Source organism: Protopterus annectens, chromosome 3.part0, assembly GCF_019279795.1.
Source record: "Protopterus annectens isolate FY-2018-M chromosome 3.part0, PAN1.0, whole genome shotgun sequence".
NCBI lineage: Eukaryota > Metazoa > Chordata > Ceratodontiformes > Protopteridae > Protopterus > Protopterus annectens.
Genome location: NC_056731.1, coordinates 1,420,606,303 through 1,420,626,302, shown reverse-complemented (window position 1 = coordinate 1,420,626,302; position 20,000 = coordinate 1,420,606,303). Strand labels below are relative to the sequence as shown.

At 41.6% G+C, this 20,000-nt stretch overlaps 1 protein-coding gene across 1 annotated transcript in view; it reads left to right on the top strand.

Moving 5' to 3' along the window:
* LOC122796759 (syndecan binding protein) overlaps window positions 1–20,000 on the top strand; it is a 925,087-nt gene that overhangs the window by 370,484 nt on the left and 534,603 nt on the right. The gene's annotated exons all lie outside the window — the stretch shown is intronic.

Sequence of the window (20,000 nt, the reverse complement as noted above, 5' to 3'; positions counted from 1 at the left end):
TATATTTATGCTTACATGTATATATATATATATATATATATATATATATTTACATATATATTTACATATATATACATAGATACGTGTGTATATATATATATATATATATATATATATATATATATATATATATATATATATATATATAGACATATGTTTCTATAGATGTATGCATGTTTATATTTATATACATGTTTATATCTACATATATAGATATGTATATATCTATTTAGCTATAAATATATATGCATGCACACATACATCTACATGTATAAATACATTTCCTGTATTGTTGAATGACTATGCTGGATGATACGTTTGTGAAAACATCAGGGTTATGTATATCTGACATGGCTTAGTGGTAAATCACTTTGGCTATGGTGTGCACTGTCCTGGGTTCGATCCTTGCAAAGGGTGTTTATTTTGTTGCTGGGCAGAACAAGAGCTGTTGGATACACAGTGATTAAGGCACTTTTAAGCAGTTGTAACCGGGTTTGCGCAGGTTTGCATGGAGGTAAGCACTGCTAACTTCCGGTTACACTTTCTTATACAGATTTAGCTTTTAAGTTGCTTAACTTGTGTAGGTATTGCTTACCTCCGTGCAAACAGGCTTAAACCCACTTACTGCTGCTTAAAAGTGCTTTCTCCCGTTTATCCCCGAGCTAATATCTTTAAAAGAAAAGAAAAAAGGGTTGATAGGAAAGTGGTGAAAAAGGGGCACAAAGAGGGAAAATAGCTAGGGATGTGCAGGAAGGGTATAGGGAAGGTCCATAGCTGCCCATTTCTTCTACAGCAACAGTTGTGCATGTACACTGTATTTGGAGGTAGATTTGAACACTCAAACCACTGTGAGAGGGGTGAGGACAACAATAATATATTGTGAAGCTAATTAGACCAGAATACATGTGTCCAGTGGACACGTGTACAAAATGGATAGCTATGTATGGGTGATATCGTATGGGTGAGATTTTTTGGGAACAGATTGCCCTTTTTTTTTCAGGTGAGAGTGGAATGTTGGGGAGGGATAGTAGGTATATTTGGGGAGTTAGGTTGTGTAGGTTAATAGACAAGACATACAAGACGCATACAGGGGCGGTATATGAAGTGGGGGGGTAAACATCTTGATGGGGGAAGGGTGTTGGGAAATTGGAAGACCATGAGCCCCCAATAGTGGAAACAGTGGGACTGATGTCCCCACCCATGGGCAGTCACCACTGCACCTTCACAGCCCCGAAGATGGCTGTGCTGGGGGCTGAGTCGGAGAGCCAGGCTGACCCTCTAGTCGCAACATGTGGCCCTCGATCTGGCGTAGCAGATCTCCAAACTGCTGGTTGAGCTCACTAAGCACCACGACCCAGACCTGGCAACGGGTGACAGGTTCCTGTCCATGCCTGCACCCACTGGGGAGGTGAGACCCATCCCCTGAGGTGGTTCCACCCGAAGTTGGTGCAGGACCAATGTACAAGGAGGTCCCGGGTTGGGCCCCAGACGTGCTGGTGCCCGGTGCCACGGCCAGTTGAGGTGGGACAGGCGGGTCCGCTGGGACCCGCATTCCCATACGTGCTATGGTGCTTGTTTTATCAACATATGTGGGTTAGTAATAGTCAACACTTTCTAGGATTAGGTATAACAGCATGCATAGATATTCCCATTAACCCAGACACCAGATATGAAACAGTTGCATAGCAAACAGAATACATGCATATATGGGACCACAGTGCTAATTACAACAGCATGCAGGTACATTGATGGCACCATGCCACCAGTATGGGAGTATTTCAACATAGCACATGCATAGAAACAGATTTAAATAATTATAAAACAATAGGACATATGTCCCAACATTACAGTTAAGTCACACATACCAATTGTGTTGGGTATTTAGTTTATTGTTGCAGATATAGTAGGGGGGGGGGAGATGTCAATTAACAAGTAGTATACAAGTAGTATATTCCTGTAGTTTGCATTACTTTCCTAGTCAGTGCTGTTATCTGTACCTTACAAGTATTAGTACACTACCCTATTGCCTTACTTAGGACAGTGGTATGGCTGTCGACAACTATATACATGAACTGGTTTTACCTGCGGTATACACCTCTTACCTGGTATATCTGTGGAGGAATTGTTTAACACTAACTGTTTCTACACATACTCCCAGATTCCAGGTTGATGCTATGCACATACCTGTCCATCTCTTTTTGCACGGACTCTGGCCATGTCTTGACCACATGCAGGTGAACCGGGACATATTTAGACTTTTGCCCTCTTAAACCTTGAGTGACTTACAACACTCTTATACAGGATTTCCTAGACAGTTATGTTATGTAGCACAGTGTGGGTGACAGTGATGTCTGATACCTTATTATTCAGAGCAACTGCAACACTCACAATGCCATACAATACCAGAGTAAACAGTACCAGTACAAGTTATCATTCTTTCATTTCTAGGCACAGTGTTCGTATCTGACGTACCTGTGGGAGAAATGTTTGTTAGCACTACCTGAATGTTGCCACACAAATTACCAGATTACACATTAGTATTATGCACATGCATCTCACTCTGTTACTGTACACACTCTGGTCACAGCTTGACAACATGGGGTGTAGATGGGACATACTTGGCTTATTACTCTTATAACATTTTGGGGAGTTGCTAGTGTGACAGGTTTGTTCTTATACATGTGTGACAATCAGTTGTATTTCTTGTTTGCAGCCTATACATTTGGGATCATCCCACTGATTTCCTAGGGGGACAGAGTGACAGGCAGCAGATATGGACCAATTTACTGGACATTCTGGACATATCTGTACAGTTGTAGGGTATGATTCTGTATGCAGACTACTATCACTCCCAAGATTCGAACCATGGCTGTGTGTGCTAAAAATACAACAGTTCATGTCTCAGATTCATGTGCTGTTTGGATTTTGTTGTCTGTCTTTTCACTGTTTTCTATGTCTCCCTCAGTTGTACTACATGACCTCTGGGGATTACACCAGTCATATACAGACATTCCTACCCATTTTATTTATGTCCCACAGTGTGGGTAACAGTGCTTAATAGAACAGTACTATTAAGTGATTGGAAATCAACATTACCATATGATTCCAAAGTAAACACATGCAGTCTAGCAGTCAGACCTTTACTGGCAGGCTGCTATGCTTTTATTTTCATACAACCTATATGAGACTCTTCCTGCCATATTCCCTGGTGTATGCAGTACTTGCCTTAAACACTATAGGTTTTGTACAGGCAATTAACTTACTAATACTTTTAGATTTATTTCCTATGACACTACATGCAAGAGTATAACTAACCTACCTCGCGTCACAACCTCTCCAAATGACATCCATGGGCCTTCAGGTTCGCAGCCCACTCATTTCCCACTGTGAAGGACATAAGAGGATTATTTAGCCATACCTATCCATAATATACATGAGCTGGCAGTTATTAAACAGGTAGTGGAGTGATACTTACACATAGCTGGGACCTCCTCTGTCATCCTAACCTCTTGGATCCACTGATCCAAGAGATCCTCCTTTTGCCGCTTCAGGTTGGCATAGTGATGCCTGACCTGCTCAACAATTCGAGGTATGCCAGTGGAACTGGTGAGGTCACGGGCGAGACGGTCCCAGGTTTCCGCTTTATACTGGGAACCCTGGTACTGCAGCAGTATCTGATCATGGTCTTTGACAAGGAGTCCTGCCATGACTCTGGACTCCTGGATGCCCCAGCACTGCGCCGGAATGCGCACACCCCTCTCCCATTCCAGACATAGTGCCTGCAAGGGGAAGCTACAATCAGTTATGAGATGTATTCCCACCTGTTGGGTTTAAATAGGGCCGATTTCCCACACTTTGCCGTGATTGGATGGTTTTGAAAGGGCTAAGCTGTGTGCAAACCTGCTTACCTAAGGTTGGCATTGTTTAAAGGAGTATACCAATGGGCAAATTGAGTTAGCTGGCCTACACATTGCTTACACCTACTAAGCTGGGCTCTGCAATGCTTAGTGTTGCTTAATATTTAATTTGCATTATATTTGCTTTTTGGCATTGATTTATTCATTACATGTTATATATGTGTCTGGTATCCATGATTTATGTGTATGTACACTGTATGGGGTCCTTGTGTTTATTAGGGGACTTCAACACTTTATTACAATTACACCTCACATCTTGGCTTACTGCAGTACTCCAGTTCACATATTTATGTTATGTAGTAGGTTATACAACATAAGACTGTTTGTAAATTGTTTTCACATGTTTAGTTTGATTTTCCTATAGTGAGGATTTGTTTGGTGATACCTCAGTCTTATGTACTGCTGTGATGGCTTAGTGGTTAACTACTGCGACTGTATTGTACAGGGACCTGGGTTCAAGACCTGCAAAGGCTGTTCATTTTGTTTCTGGCCAGAACAGCGGCTGTTGCATACAGAGTGATTAAGGCACTTTTAAGCACTTGTAAGCGGGTCTGCGCGAGGGTAAGCTATGCTAACCTTCAGTTAAATATGCTTACCGAGAGCTAGCTTCACTATTGCTTAACCTGTGTGCGCATTGCTTACCCCAGCGCAAACGGGCGTACACCTGCATACTAGTTCTTAAATATTCTTACTACCGCTTACTACTGCTTAATATTGCTTACACTTGCTTACTAGTGCTTACTCCCGCTTACCACTGCACTGATTTAGACAGTAATGTCTAATGGTTCTTGGGAAGGTGGGGGATTTGGAAGCTGTGTGGAGTTATCATTCATTACACACTTTACCTTCCATTTGTATCCCTGATTCTTGTGTACATGTACTGTATGGGGCACGTGTGGTTATCTGTGGACTTTGCAACATTATGACACTGACACCTCACAGCTGCATTTAATGCAGTACTCCAGTTCACAAATATGTTATTTAGTAGGTTATGCAACTAAAAATATTGGTCATAAAGTGAATTGACATGGAAAATGGTATGTGCTGCAGTGGTACTCGAACCAGGAATGACTGCTCGTAAGGCGAATGCTCTACCCCACTGCACTATTGCTGTACTGCACCATTTGCATATGTCTTGCTTTTTATACTCTTCTGCCATTTAAGCTGCATTAACCATAGCTAAGCGATGGGCAAACCTGCACACCTATGGTTAAATTTAATCTGTTTCATAAAAAAACACTTTTTATATTTGTTGTTTTAAGTATAGTTCTTGTACACATGGGGGATGTTGTTGGGGGTATGCATACACCTATGAGCGGTCTCACTCATTCTTTTGGGACTTGTTTGCTGTTCTTCATTGCAGGGGCATGTATATTCTGAGAGCTCTGCTCTCAGACATGCCCCCTGCACTCTTACATGTTCCATGTAAGATTAGGAGCTCAGGCAGTGCGCCTTCATTAATATGCATGGTGCGCTGCCGTCCTGCTCCTAAACGGCCACTTCCGTGCAGCACTAACTTAGTCCTGCACGGAAGGTTAGTAAATCCGGGGGATTGTCTTGAAGCAGTTGTGTGGTCTTTGTGAAAATTATGCAAGCAACTCTGGGACTGTTTTACAAAACAACTTTAGTAGATTTGTTTGTGAAATGAAACTAATTGCTGAGCAAATTAAGATTCATTTGAAAAATAGTAATTTCCCTGAAACAGGTGTGTGCTCTTTCTGAAAATCATGCAGGTAAGGGGATTGTTTAGTAGAGAAGGTGATAAGAAAGCCTGTTGGATAGTTCTTGTGAAAAGCGGGTGATGGTGAAAACTGCTATAAACTTAGCAATAGTACTGTGTTTGTGCAAATCAGAAGATGCGTGTTCAGAAACTTCTGTCATTGTAAGGAAAGGCACGTCTTGATAGTGTGTGATGAAAAGTCCAACTGTTCTGTATTCTGTATTTTAAGATTAGAAAAATATTTGCTGTGTGTTCTGATGCTTAATATTGGATTTTGAACAGGTATTGGTCTTAACATTGTTGTATTCCAAAGTGAAACTGTTCCACATAGGGTCACCCCTTCTTTTCTTGGCCCAGCAAGTGGTTTGTTAGCTTCCAGGTAGAGGAGGACTTGAGGCTGCTTCCTCCACCTTTCAGGAGCACTTGTCCCTCACAGTAGTGTTTGGCTTCTAGTTGGAGTAATTGCAGTACTTCTCATTCCTAAGGCTGCCCCCCTCCCCAATCCCATGGAGCAGCCTTTAGGGAAAGTCAAGATTAGGCCTCAGAGGATGGGGCATCATAGAGTCCTTCCTGTTCATACTGCAGGGAATCTTGAACCCTTACAAAGCAGCCATGAGTTCATGAAGTCTTTAGGGTGTAGGATTCTTACTTTGGTGTCCCTGCTGCTAGAGCTTCCATGTCTTAGTTTACTTAAACAATGATGTTCTGTCCTCCTTTGCTCCATTGGAAGACTATGGAGGATGAGCTCTTTGTTTATCTTTGGAGGTTGTGAAAACTTCCCTCTGGTCATCTTGGTGTTGTCCCTCTTTTCTTTCTGAAAGGTGTCTTGGTTTCCTTTGCTTTGTTTGACCTAAGTCTTGTCTACTGGGGCTTGCTCACTTTTGGCGGGGCCCAGAGCTGTGGGGGGGCGGAGTAGCTAGCTACAGAGAAACTGCTGCTTTGGTTCAAGTGGAGCATTTCATCATATGGAAAGACTAATACTGATTATCCTGTAGGTCAGCTTATTGCGGGCATGAAAGGTTATTACAGACCCTTGAGGGTTATATCTCATTTTGAGCGTTGGGGGAGGTTCTGAGTTTGGTTGTGGATTGGAGGCAAGATGGCAACTCACTCTGGTTGGGATGAGAAACTGCTTAGGGAGGTCTTCTGTTCATATTCTTATAACACCCCACCACTACCATTTGGGCCTTCTGTTGACATGCGGTCCTATCTGTTGAGCTCTTTTTCCCAAATTTCATCTGAAGAAAATCTCAGCAGCTTCATATCTTTTAGTTGCTGTAACCACTGGGGCCAGCTGAAGGGTGTGGCCCTTCTTACCCCATACGGGAGGCCTTCTATGGACTTTCACTTTTCCCAGTTACTAACACATTTTTACCTGTGTTCTGGTGCTTCTCTTGGCTCCTTATGGAGGTGAAAACTCAATGTAATAAGGGTGCCCCTCACTCCCAAGTGCATTGCAGTGTTCTTTTGAGGGTGAATGCCTACCACAGGGTCTAGTTCTGTGGATTGAGATGGGTAAGTTGTTCTTTTTCTGGTGCCCTGGGAGTGGGAAGTAGGCACTTCCATCTCATTGCTATTTTGAGTGGGAATTGGTTCTGTATGCCAGAATGTGTTTGCCCACTGGCCCAAGCTGTAGTCTGGCCTGCTCCTCTTATGAGTAGCTGCCTTCACTGTGTACTGAGCCTGCCCCCGATAGGGATTATCACCATGCCATCTTCCTCCTTGAGGCCAGTGACATTCCTTTCTCAGACAGAAAAACAGAAGTGTAGAGCACATGTGGGAACACCAATAATACACAAACTTGCGTAACACTGGTGTGTGACTGTCTTTTAATTGGACAGTGGAACAAGTTCGGATACTGGAGGGGGGGGAGTTATACATTCATAATGTTAACTCCTATGGTAGGGATTTTTTGCAGGAGTTATTCTTGTGATTGATCCCTTGTTACGGTGTGTATCTTGTATAACTTTGTTATAGAACTATGAAAAAACCTTTTTTATCTGAAGCTGTTGTCTTCATTTGGTCTTCAACCTGTGGGTGCCGGATCTGACTCGACCACCTTTCCAGCATCTGATCCAAGCTCCAAGCTTCTACCCTAGCCATAATCCCCCTGTCTCCTTCCTCCCTTCAGATCTCGTTTGCTCCGCTACGATAAGCTTCGTGATCCACTGCTCTGAGCTTCTATTTGGGTAAGCGACTATATTTTTGTGAGTTTTCTACCTTCCTACTTAGATTTCTCTCTTTCCTATCCTTCCCACCCTTGCGCTGTTCATTGGTTAAAAAAAAAAAAAGGCCCTTGTTTCTATCATCTTTCTGAAGTGTGTGTGTGCGAGTATGTTCTGGTTGGGCCTCTCTGCTATGACTCTGTCTGAGACCCCCAAACCAGGCTTTAGAAAATGCATGGAGTGTGGCCGTAAGCTCTCCCCAGCTGATGGCCACACTCTATGCATAGTATGCTTAGGGTTCTGCCTTCTTGAGTCCTCCTGTTCCATCTGCGTGGGCTTCAACCCCCACACGTTGAAGGACAGGAGGAACAAGCTAATTTTAAAAGGCCTTCTTCCCCCTCCTGCCGCCCGCGCCCAAGCTTCCTCAATCCCAACTACTACTGCTTCTTTTGTCTGCGCCCCGGCCTCTGGGACTCAACCTCCTGCCAAGACTTCCAGGGACGGGGACAAACATAAACACAGGGACAGGCCTTGGAAGCGATCCCCTGATCATTCGGCCTCCGCTGGTCCTCCAGCCAAGGTCTGCTCCACCCCACGACCGAAGTCTCCCCGACTTCATTCCCGTCGCTTCTCCCCGGGGCCAGAGGAGCTTTTGATCTGTTCAACGACCCCTGGCTTCACCTCACCGACCCTCCAGGCTGGTATCAGTGGCCTCTTCGTCCCGATTCGCCCACAGCCTTTCCAAAGCGGAGGTGGACAGGATGATGTGGAAATTTATCTGCATTCAGATAACAGATGGGAGTCTTGCCTGCCTCCTCTCCCTCTGGAGAGGAGGGCATGCACTCTGCGTTCCTATCAATTACTCCTTCTCTGATCCGCCCCCCAGTTTCGGAGCCTTCGGGTATAAGGATTCTTGGCTTCGAGGGGTTGGCGGCGATGGTACCTTGTACCTCGACTTCAGCCATTACCTTGAGTAGGTCAGATCCATCCGGCTCTCAAAGCTACAACCTTGGCACCGTATCTGAGGGGATGGTATTGGCTTTGAGCCTTTCAGAGCAGAGCCTTCCAATCGGAGTCTCAGCGCCTAGAGGTTCAGCTCTGACTCCCCCCCATTGATCCAGAGGGTGGCAGACCCGTCTGTACTCTCTTCTCAGACAGTTCACTCTCCTTCTGCCTTCGACGTAGTGGAGAAAGTTCTCTCGATACCAATGAGACACGTGACTATGTCATCTTTGGTGACCGCCCTGGCTCTGTTTCTGGTATGGATTCCACCATCCTGCTGCCTCTCCGCCCCAGGGAGCTCCCACATGGGAGCAGCCAGACGTTTTCGAGTCCTCCCCAGAAACTCCCCCTGAGAAGGTGCATCAAAAACATACGTGCAAAAGTAGACACATTGACTCCCCACAGGAGTCCTTCACTGAGGACACCAATTTGGAGGAAGGGCAGGGTCCCCCCCCCCCCGGTCAACCCCCGAGGATGTCTCCTTGGACATCGTGGAGATCCTTCATCAGCAAGGGGTTTGGTCTGCCCAGAATCCCAAATTGGATGAATCCGTCTTCCTGGAGGTGTTTGGTGCAGGACCCTCTACACCCTGGGTGTCCCTCTCCCACGGATCCACTGGTAGATCTAATTACATCTCAGGCACGGAAGGAACCGGACATGGTGGAGCCAATCCGCAAATGCCCCGACAAGGTCTTGAGTGCTCCCTCCAATAGGACTCACTGGACCAAGGGATCCCCCATAGATACCATGTTAGTGGCAGTGGCCATTAAGAAGGAGCTCGCGCAGGAGATCTCCAGTGTCCATCCGCCAGACTGAGTCCAGGATAATGGATTGCTTTGGGAAGCAGGTGTATGCTCCAGCTGCATTTTTGGTACAGGCACTGAATTACATGACAAACATAATTAGACCCCAGCGAGACTTTGTCAAGGAGATCGCTGGGTCTGCCCCAGAGTCCATGATGGCAGAGGACCAGAAGATTTTCTCTTCTCGCATAGCCACCCACACATAGATTGCGAACACCTGTATGCGGCTTCTCTCTCATGCTAATGAGGGCACCGCTAGAACTGCCGGGACAGGCGTTGCCATCAGGCGCCAGTCCTGGCTCCGACTCTGTGCCTTTTCTGAACCCTTTCAGGTGTCCTTTACTAATGCCCCGTACGACGGTTCCACTGTTTTTGGAAAGTCGGTACATCACACTCTTGTCCAGAGGGAGGAGGACAGGAAGACTCTGTCTGCTGTGGGGATCTGCTTCTCCACCCCCAAACGAACATTTTTGAGGAATCTGTGGGGGGCGAACAAGATGTGGTTCCGAAAGTCTCAGAGCTACTCCCAGGACACTCAGGACTCACCTTCCCCTAGAGGCAGAGGGGGATTCACTAGATGCCGGCCCAAGGCAAAGGGGGTCTGAGGAATCTGGGGTCTCGAGCCTTTCTTTGACAGAGCTGCGCAGCAGCCCTGAAGGATTGCCCGACTGCTCAGCTCTGGAGGCAGTTGAGGTTGCCTCTTGCTACACCCAGCAGCCTGGGAGTCTATCAGGAATGACAGTTGGGTATTGCATATTATATCCAGAGGGTATTCTATCCCTTTCAACCAGTTACCTCTCCCACCCACAAACTTCCCAGACATTCCATCCACGCAAAGGGAGGAAGCAGCACTGGAAAATTGCAAATCTGCTAGAAAAGTGAGTCGTCCAACCCGTCCCCCAAGACCAGACCGAATTAGGCATTTATTCCACATTCGTTTTGATGCCAAAGAAGACGGGGGAATTAAGACCCATTCTGGATCTGTCCATCTTAAATCTGTCAGTTTCCAAGACAAAATTCTGGATGGTTACTCTTCAATCTATCTTGCCCTTTCTGCAGGAGAGTGATTGGATGTGCTCAGTCGACCTTCAGGATGCATACTACCACATCAAAATGGACAGGTGCTTTTGAAGCTTCCTCTGCTTCCGGCTGGGAGCCAGTCATTACCAGTTCAGAGCGCTCCCATTTGGTCTCACCACAGCCCCAGGGTGTTCACCAAAATGATGGCAGTGGTAGCGGCTCAACACAGACTACAGAGATTCCAGGTCTTCCCCTACCTGGATGACTGGCTCCTTGCTGCCCCTTCCAGGCATCAACTTTTCCAGGCGAGGGATTCCCTGCTTCACTTAGCCCACCAATTGGGCATAACCATCAATCTCAACAAATCTTCACTAACCCCGGTTCAAGTGCAAGATTTTATCAGAGCTCAGTTAGACACTATTCAAACCATAGTCTTCCTAACCTCAGAGAGAATCCAGTCTCTGAAACTACATGCCCATTGTATTCTTCAAGCTCAATCACCAACACCGGAATTGGTATTACAGGTGTTAGGGTCCATGGCGGCCACGATCACTATTGAGATGTTGAATGAACAAAGGAATAGTTTCAGCTGTTCCCTTCCAAAAAATAAAAATGTCATCCAAAAACCTACAATAGTAATTTATGTAGTCAAAATATTTACTTCCAAACACATGTTCTCTCTCCCAACCTAATAAAACTATGTTTGCATAGGTTGAAGCGCAGGCAGCGCCCATTGCCACCCCTCTGACTTGCTGGAAATACTCCCCCTCAAAGAAGAGGTAATTATTGTCCAATATAAGCTCCATCATTTCACAAATAAGCTTAATTTCATCACCATCCATAGTGGACAAATTGTATAAAGTCTCTTCAAAATAACCTAACCCTTCTTGTTTAAGAATACAAGTAAACAAGTCCACTACATCAATGGTAACAAGATAACCTTCAGCATTCCATATATGGCTACCTAGTTGACCAAGAAAATCCCAGAAGTCATTGACTAGATGTGGACACATTTCCACAACATGTTTAATCTTCCTGTCCACATATACCGACAAATTGTGCATTTTGGACCCAGTAGCTGCTACAGTAGGTCTGAATGGTGGGTGTTCCAAGTTTTTGTGTACTTTGGGTATACCAAATATGCCAGGGATTCTAGGATGTCTGTTGGTTAAAAAATCATAAACTACCCCTGTAATTCTTTGATGCATAAGGTATTCATACAGAAAACTATCAATTCCCTGATATGCTATATGAATTTGATGTTTTGAACATATGGAGTAGTTGTTGACATTAAATAGAATTCCCTACATAATATTGGTATAATCAGTACTGTTAAATAAAACAATACCACCCCCTTTATCTGGTGCCATTATACGTATGCTTTTGTCATTTCTTAAATTTTGTAACAAAATTCTTTCTGTGTTACTAAGGTTATAAAAAATCCTCTTTTGTTTGCCCCAAATTTTATATATGTCATCCTTGACTACCTTCTCAAATATATTAATTAATGGATCTAAAGGGGGATTAAACATACTTCTTTTTTTACACACTTCTTTAGAAGAATCTGTTTCCACTTTCGCCTTAGAATGCAATAATTGTAAATTCAACTTTCTCATATAAAGTTGAATATCAACTAATGTGTCAGCAATGTCCGGAATTTTTGTAGGTACAAATTTGAAGCCTTTGGAAAAAAGGGAAAAGTATTCTGGTGAAATTTTTTTATCTGTATAGTTGTAAATGTTAAAACCATTCAAAACATTTTGTACTGGCTTGTTACAAGGCTTCTTATTCGAAATGGGGGTCCCTACCACCTTGGGGCCACCTTGTTGTAAGTCGCTTGTTTGCGATTCGCTATTCTTTTTGAGCGTCGAGGTAAAGGAAAATCCTGATATTCAAAAGGTAGTTGTTCCTCCCTTTCAAAACTATTTTCTTCCACCCCTGTAATTTCTAAGTCTGTGGGACCCAGAATATGTTCATTAACTGACCTGAAGGAAGATAGGACATCAGTGTTCCCTTGATTGTAAACAAGTTTTTCAGTAGGATATATTCTACCACTCTGATACTGTTTTAAATCTCGAGCCAGCTTTTTTACTTTCTTGTTAAATGTCCCATCACATTTTCTATCCACCCTGTTTAAAATTTTATTATACAAGCCCTGATGTTGTTCAAACAATAAATCAGTTACAATCATCTGATTCAAGTTTTCTACCTCCCTTTGTAATTCAACTTCCATTTTCTCATAAAATGAAACAAGTTTTCATAATCAATTCAAGCCCCCATTTATCAAACAGTTGTTAACTCACAAACATTTTCCTTGTTGTAATAAATACCAAAAGGAAACTTAAAAATTCTCAGCCCTTGTGGCACAACTTTTTTCTTTAAACATTCATTCAAATAACAAATTTCTATTTGACAAAGCTTGTACTTCAACAGTCTTTTCTCAAAAATAAAAATCATGTCTTTCAATGATTTAAAGTGAAAAGTCTGATTTTTTTCCTTTTGAATAGTTTGAATCAATACAAGCTGACCTAGAAAAAGAATAATGTTTTTTAATAATATCCCCATAATTGAATTGTTTAAAGGTGCCATTTTGTATATTTATATCACGGTTCATGACACCAGTAGAAGACAGTTCACAATTCCTCACTTTATTCCTGTTAAGGTTAGTTCCATTGCTCTTGCAACAACAACACGCATTGATATGCTGATTATTAGATGATTTAGTACCTGTTTTGATGATAGAATTGACTGGGCGCCCGTTGGATAAGTCGCCCTCTCCGTTTTCACTTTTTGTAACAACTATTTACATTTTAACAGTCATCATCCTTTTTGCCAAAAGAAAAGTATAATTAGGGGTCAAGCAATCAGGGTAACCAGAATGACATCTTCCTTGGAAGATCTCCGACCTGAGTTTGAACATCTAAAAAACATGTTTTTGGAAAGGGGTTACCCCACTGGTTTGGTGGAAAAAATTCTAAATGAAGTATATCTTGAATGGGGAAAGAAATATACCCCTTTATTAGGTAAAGGATTAAATAAAAATCCACATTTTGGGAAGAATGTCAGAGAATCTAAAGAAATTAAATTTGAACACACTTGCATTTTACAGTATAGCCCCCTATATCAACAAGTTAAAGATGTATTGTATAAAAATTGGAGCATATTTAAAGTTGACTGTGATAAATACCAAGTTTTGGGTGAGAAACCAATGTTTACTACAAAAATTGGGTTTAATGTGAAAAGGATTTTAGAAAGTGGATCAAAATGTTTTGCAGCAGATGTAACTACTAACAATGGTACTAGACGTTGTGGGAGATGTAAATATTGTCCTTATGTTTCACAGGATATTAAGATTAGTTTGAAAAATCAGAACAACAGTATAGTTTACCCTAGGAGAGGTAATTGTTTTCTAGCAAGTTAGTTTATATTACTACATGTGACACTTGTACTTCCTACTATATAGGGAAGACTGAGAGACTTCTTAAAACAAGAATTTATGAGCACTTGTACGATATAAAAAATAAAAAAGTTACAAATGCTTTGTACAAACATAGCACAATATGCAATAATTATATAGGTTTTCATTTCGCCATTTTAGATTTAGTTCATTTGGAAGACAGAGGTGGAGATTGGCAAAATACATTATTGAAAAAAGAATTGATGTGGCAACTTAGACTTGCAGCAAACTGTCCCCCTGGCTTAAATGAACATTTGAATTTGGCACCTATCTTAAAGGAAAGGGCAGAACAAGTTTAAGTAAAAGATGAACAGTAAAATTTGTATATATACAATATTTATTTTGAAATTTATGCTCTTTCTTTTTATGTACGATACAATTATAATGAAGATATATGGAATTTTATTGTTTTTATTCTTGGTGTTACAAATTAACTTCTGGCATTTTAAATTTTAATTAGGTTATTGGGTGTGTTAATTTTGAAAATATTGAACCACTCATTGACTAGTAGTTTTTATATTAAAGCAGTTTTTCAGTTTTTGTGTTTAATTCTGAAGAAGTCAAGTTTTAACTGACGAAAGCGCTTAATTCTGTTTTTTTCAATAAAGAAGGTATTGGACTCACAACGAATAGTGCTTTCATTTGGGTGAAAACCAAATGAAGACAACAACTTCAGATAAAGAAGTTATGTACTCACCATAACGTTCCATCTGAGCTGTTGCTCTTCATTTGTCTTCAGCCATCCCTCCCTCCTTCCCCCTGCCTTGTGTAGGCTGTGTGGTGGTCTGGCCAGAAGAGGAATGGTCACCATATGGGTGTGCCTTTGTTCTGCTCTGCTTGCTTAGGGAGATCCTTGTCATGGGGTAAGATTTTGGATCAGATTGGGATGCTATGGTGGGCAGCAAACTCGATTTGAAGGGAGGAGGGAGACAGGGACATTATGGGTAGGGGAGGAGGGAGACAGGGACATTATGGGTACGGGAGAAACTTGGAGCTCAGGTCAGATGCTGGAAAGGCGGATCCGTGCTGGATCCGAGTACCCACAGGCTGAAGACAAATGAAGAGCAACAACTCAGATGGAACGTTATAGTGAGGACATAACTTCTTTTTTGCTTATCTTTACTTAACTAACCAGGTAAGAGTGTTTTGATTCTTTCAAAGCTGTTTCAGGTACACAGAGCTGTAAATAAATGTATAGGTAAACTCTATAGGTAATCTTTAGCTACACTCAAAATAGCAGTGAAACAGATAATAGACGAGTTTGGTTGGTGTCTCTCTTTCCCCTCCCCTCCCCTCCCTCCCTCTCCAAAAATATGACATGTTTTGTTAAATAGTTGGGTGTTTTGTCTAATCTTGCCACATCTCTCTGATTTGGATATATCATGTTCACTATTATACAATGACTGGCTATTAGTATTCAAAAAGTAGCACTCTGATTGTTCTGCCCAGCCAAACATACCTGTTGTAAATCCGAGTATATACCAGCGGAAAAAAGTCCGGTCACCCGGACTCTTTTCCATTAATATGTGCAATAAAAATTTTAATTTTATTTCATTTTTTTTAAATAAGCTCAGAAAAAAGGAGTCCCAAACGAACAAGAGAGATGGCACAGCGAAAAATAAAAGGATAATCAGGTACGTTATGCAAAATTAAAGACACGTTCCTGATTAGCCTTTTATTTTCTCTGTCTCGTCTCTGCTGTACATTAAAAGTCTCCAGGTGTCTTTTTTTTTTTTTAGTTAAAAAAAAAAAAGGGGGGGGGGCAATGGAGGTATTCCTTTCTCTATTGCTTCCTTCACACAGAACTGGTGTAATGTGAAAGCATGGGAATGCAAGTCTCATATGCATATGCAGTACCTCAGCAGTGCCCCAGGATACCAAGGCAAAAGCGGAAAAACACAACGGCACCATTATACAAAGACATTATTTAAGTAAAGTAAGTAATTTTTAAAAAAATAATATCATTGTATAATAGCAATAACCAACTCCGTGCCATGGTCTATTGAAGGTTTACCCACGGTTGCCTTTGTTTAAACTAAACCAACTGTGGGTAAATCTTCAATATACCACACCCACATCATTGGTTATTGCTATATAAGCATGCTCAATGAAAACAGCATAATCATGTCCAAGTAGAAAATATTCAAAGACCATGTTGCCTAATGCATATTAATCAGAAATGCACAAGGTCCTGCAGTAGACCATAATTTTTCATAATATTTCTTTCTAGTATAAAAACTACCCCACACTTTTTAATTTTAACCTTATCTTACCAAGGCTGAACCTGAAATTGGTCAGTATTGATCAGTGCAGTACCCCAGTAAACTAATATATAAATAAACAAACAAACACTGTATAAACTCACCAAACACTCCAAAGCCCAAGTCTCACTTCCACTAAGAATATAAAGTCCAACTCGATGTGAATGGAAAATTACAAATTTATTTTTAAGCCGTTAAAACCATACGCTTTTCGTCGGCTAACAGTCTGACGTCTTCAGAAAGAACAAACAAGCAAACAGTGCCTCCCCTTTATTGAGTACATTTAAACAGTTCACTAATTGAGAGTAGCAAGTCACATGATTGAACCTCATCTGAATTAAAGTCTCAGCACTAAAAAAGCACTGATAAAACAATGTGTGCATACACACTTGACAAATCTAGGACATGTAAATGAATAAAAGTTTTGATTTCAGTCAGGGTAATGCAACCTGACAAGGGTGGGGGTTTAGTGGTCATGGAGGAATCAGATTACAATAGAAGAATGGAGGATATCCTCTCTGCAGACTGTTACCTCGAGGTATCCCGGAGTGAGCTTAATATAGGAAATTCCCGTGTAGTTTCTTATTTTAGTGATATGTTCCTGAATGGAACCATTGACATAGATTTATTCAACTTTATTTCTCTTCCTGTATTCAAGGTTCCAGTAATTTTCGGTACCCCTAAAATTCATAAAAATCTCTTAAATCCCCCCATGCGTCCACTAGTAAGTGCTAGGGGCAGCATTACATACTCTGCTGCCAAAGTAGTTGATTCCATTTAAAAAAAATATGTGGCTACTGAATCTCAAATTAGTAAAGATTCTTGGTCTTTTCTAGCCGGGGTCAATTCTACACCTTTTTGTGAGGATAGTTATTTTCCAACTGTCAATGTAAAGGATTTATATACTTCCATCCCTCACTCGGTGGCCTTGGAATGGCTCCCTTCCTTGATGTCCCTTAAACTAGCCCCTGCTACCGAGATCCAATTGGTGAGTGAATTGTTGGATATTATTCTAGCCAACAATTACGTTTCTTTCAATAATAGATTGTATCTTCAACAAGTAGGAGTACCAATGGGTTCTCCTTGCGGGGCAAGTGTGGCCAATATGGTAATGGCCTATTGGGAAAGGGAATTTGTTATGAACAACAGCTCAGTCAATGGACTCTGTACTTATGTACACTCGGTTCCTTGACGATATTTTTATCATCACCAGAGGGGGAGAAAATGTTGTTAGATCTATGGTACAACTTTTCAGCTCCTCCACTGAATTTCTACAATTCACCCATAGCACATCTAAGGACAGTATCATCTACTTGGATGTGGATCTAAGGAAGGATTTGACTTCTAGGAGCTACGTAGCCAAAATACACAGAAAAGACACCTTTTTTAATAGCTATGTTCATTTTGACAGTTCTCACCCATATAAACAGAAAAGGTCCATTCTCAAAGGCTAACTTGTACAGGCAGCACGGATGATATCTAGAGACCCTGATTTCCTAGTGGAATGTAATTTCATGGCCAACCTTTTTATCAGCAGAGGATACCCACATGACCTCGTTTCAGACCTAGTGGAAGAGGTCCAATCTAAGAGATTCTCAGGTTTTTATAAACCTATCCTTACTCAGGGGGGGGGTGGAAATATGACAACACGACCAGAGAGTATAGAAAAGGCACCCTACTCATTCCAAAGTTTGATTATAACTTATACTATGGATGCCAGAGCCATTTTTACAACAGTCATGAAGAACTGGCCCTTGATCCTGCAGGAGGAGTCCACACGTAAGGTGTTTGTGGACCCCCCCAGGGTAGTCTATAGGAGAGGTTCGAATGTCAAGGATATATTAGAAAGAAAACCAAAGATTCACAGTAACAGATCGGGCATGTACAAATGCTCCATGTGCCGATACTGTGGATACATAAAAACAGGGTCAAGGTTTTCCATCAATGAGGTAGTCTTCCACTTGGCAGGCAAATTCAATTGTAATAGTACACAGGTAGTGTACTTAGCCCAGTGTGTCTGCTGTCCCGCTTTCTATGTAGGCAAGACAGACAGAAGATTACAAGATCGTATATATGAACATCTGTATGCCATCAGAAAAGGCAAAATGGAGAATGCTCTAACCAAACATGTCATAGAAAACTTAGGCCACAGTTTCACATTTAGTGTTCTCGACCAGGTTAGTTCCAACCCAAGGGGAGGCCACACTCCCTTGTATTTAGAAAGTAGGGAACTGTGGTGGTAATTAAGGCTGGATGCATGTCATGTGCTTGGCCTAAATGGTTCTTTGAACCTGGCTTGCTTACTGAAGTTAGAGGCTCAAGAGATGATCTGTAGCAAAATCATTCCACACTGGAGGGGTTTTTACATGTCTTTCATATTTCTTGTTATTAATAGTCACCCTTTATTATTATTTTAAGTTATGAACATCATTTGAGCCTTTACCTGATTATGTCACCTGAGTTGTTATATTTTTACTTTTATTTAGCAGTAGGATTCCAGTTTCCAATACACGGCTAACATAAAAGCCCAGATCACATACTTAGGCGGGTTTACAGGAATCAGTAAGGGAATACACAAGGGCAGTAGGTACTGGCTCCAAGTATTGTACAGTGTTGCCAGTTTGGTCCACTTCTTACCGGACTATGTTCTTGTAGTAGACACTATTCAGTGTCATCTAGTTAGTCTGGCGACAGTGGAGAGGGTTCGGGGGCATTAGTTTCTCGGAAGCGGGTTCAATAGAATGGAATAGAGTGGAGGTTGGCAGTGACCAACTACACCCCCTGAGTTTGTTATTTATACTTACACCGGGGTAGTAGTATCAAGAAGAGTTACAATGCAATGTGCATTAGCTACATTGACAACTTGTTATTGCCACAGGATAATAGTTTCAAGTTAGGATATGCATACGTCTGGTGAAACAGTAACAGTATTATTTCTTACAGCTTATGGATACAGTTGTCTTACTTCAGATTCCCAAAGGAGAAGTTTTTTTCCCACCTTTCTGGTGTGAGACTATCTGGCCCCGTGGGCCATTTTAACAACAGGCAGTGAGTTCTGTCATTCAAATCTTTCAATTTCCAAACTTGGCAGTGGAGGTTTACACAGCTGTCTGACTTTTATGGTTTAAATTTTTTTTTTTTTTAAATATTCAATTTTTATGTTTAAAATCAAAACTTTTATTCATTTACATGTCCTAGATTTGTCAAGTGTGTATGCACACACTGTTTTATCTGGCAATCTGTTTTGCATGTAGTATGGTTTTAACATCTTGGTATTGTATTATTATTACATGAGCATTTAGTTGTTCATTGTTCCCCCAGTGCTTTTTTAGTGCTGGGACTTTAATTCAGATGAGGTTCAATCATGTGACTTGCTATTCTCAATTAGTGAACTGTTTAAATGTTCTCAATGAAGGGGAGGCACTGTTTGCTTGTTTGTTCTTTCTGAAGAAGTCGGACTGTTAGCCGACGAAAAGCGTATGGTTTTAACGGCTTAAAAATAAATTTGTAATTTTCCATTCATATCGAGTTGGACTTTATATTCTTAGTGGAATTGAGACTTGGGCTTCGGAGTGTTTGGTGAGTTTATACAGCGTTTCCTAGTTTTTCCAAATAAACAAACAAACTTACCCCAGTAAACAAATATATAAATAAA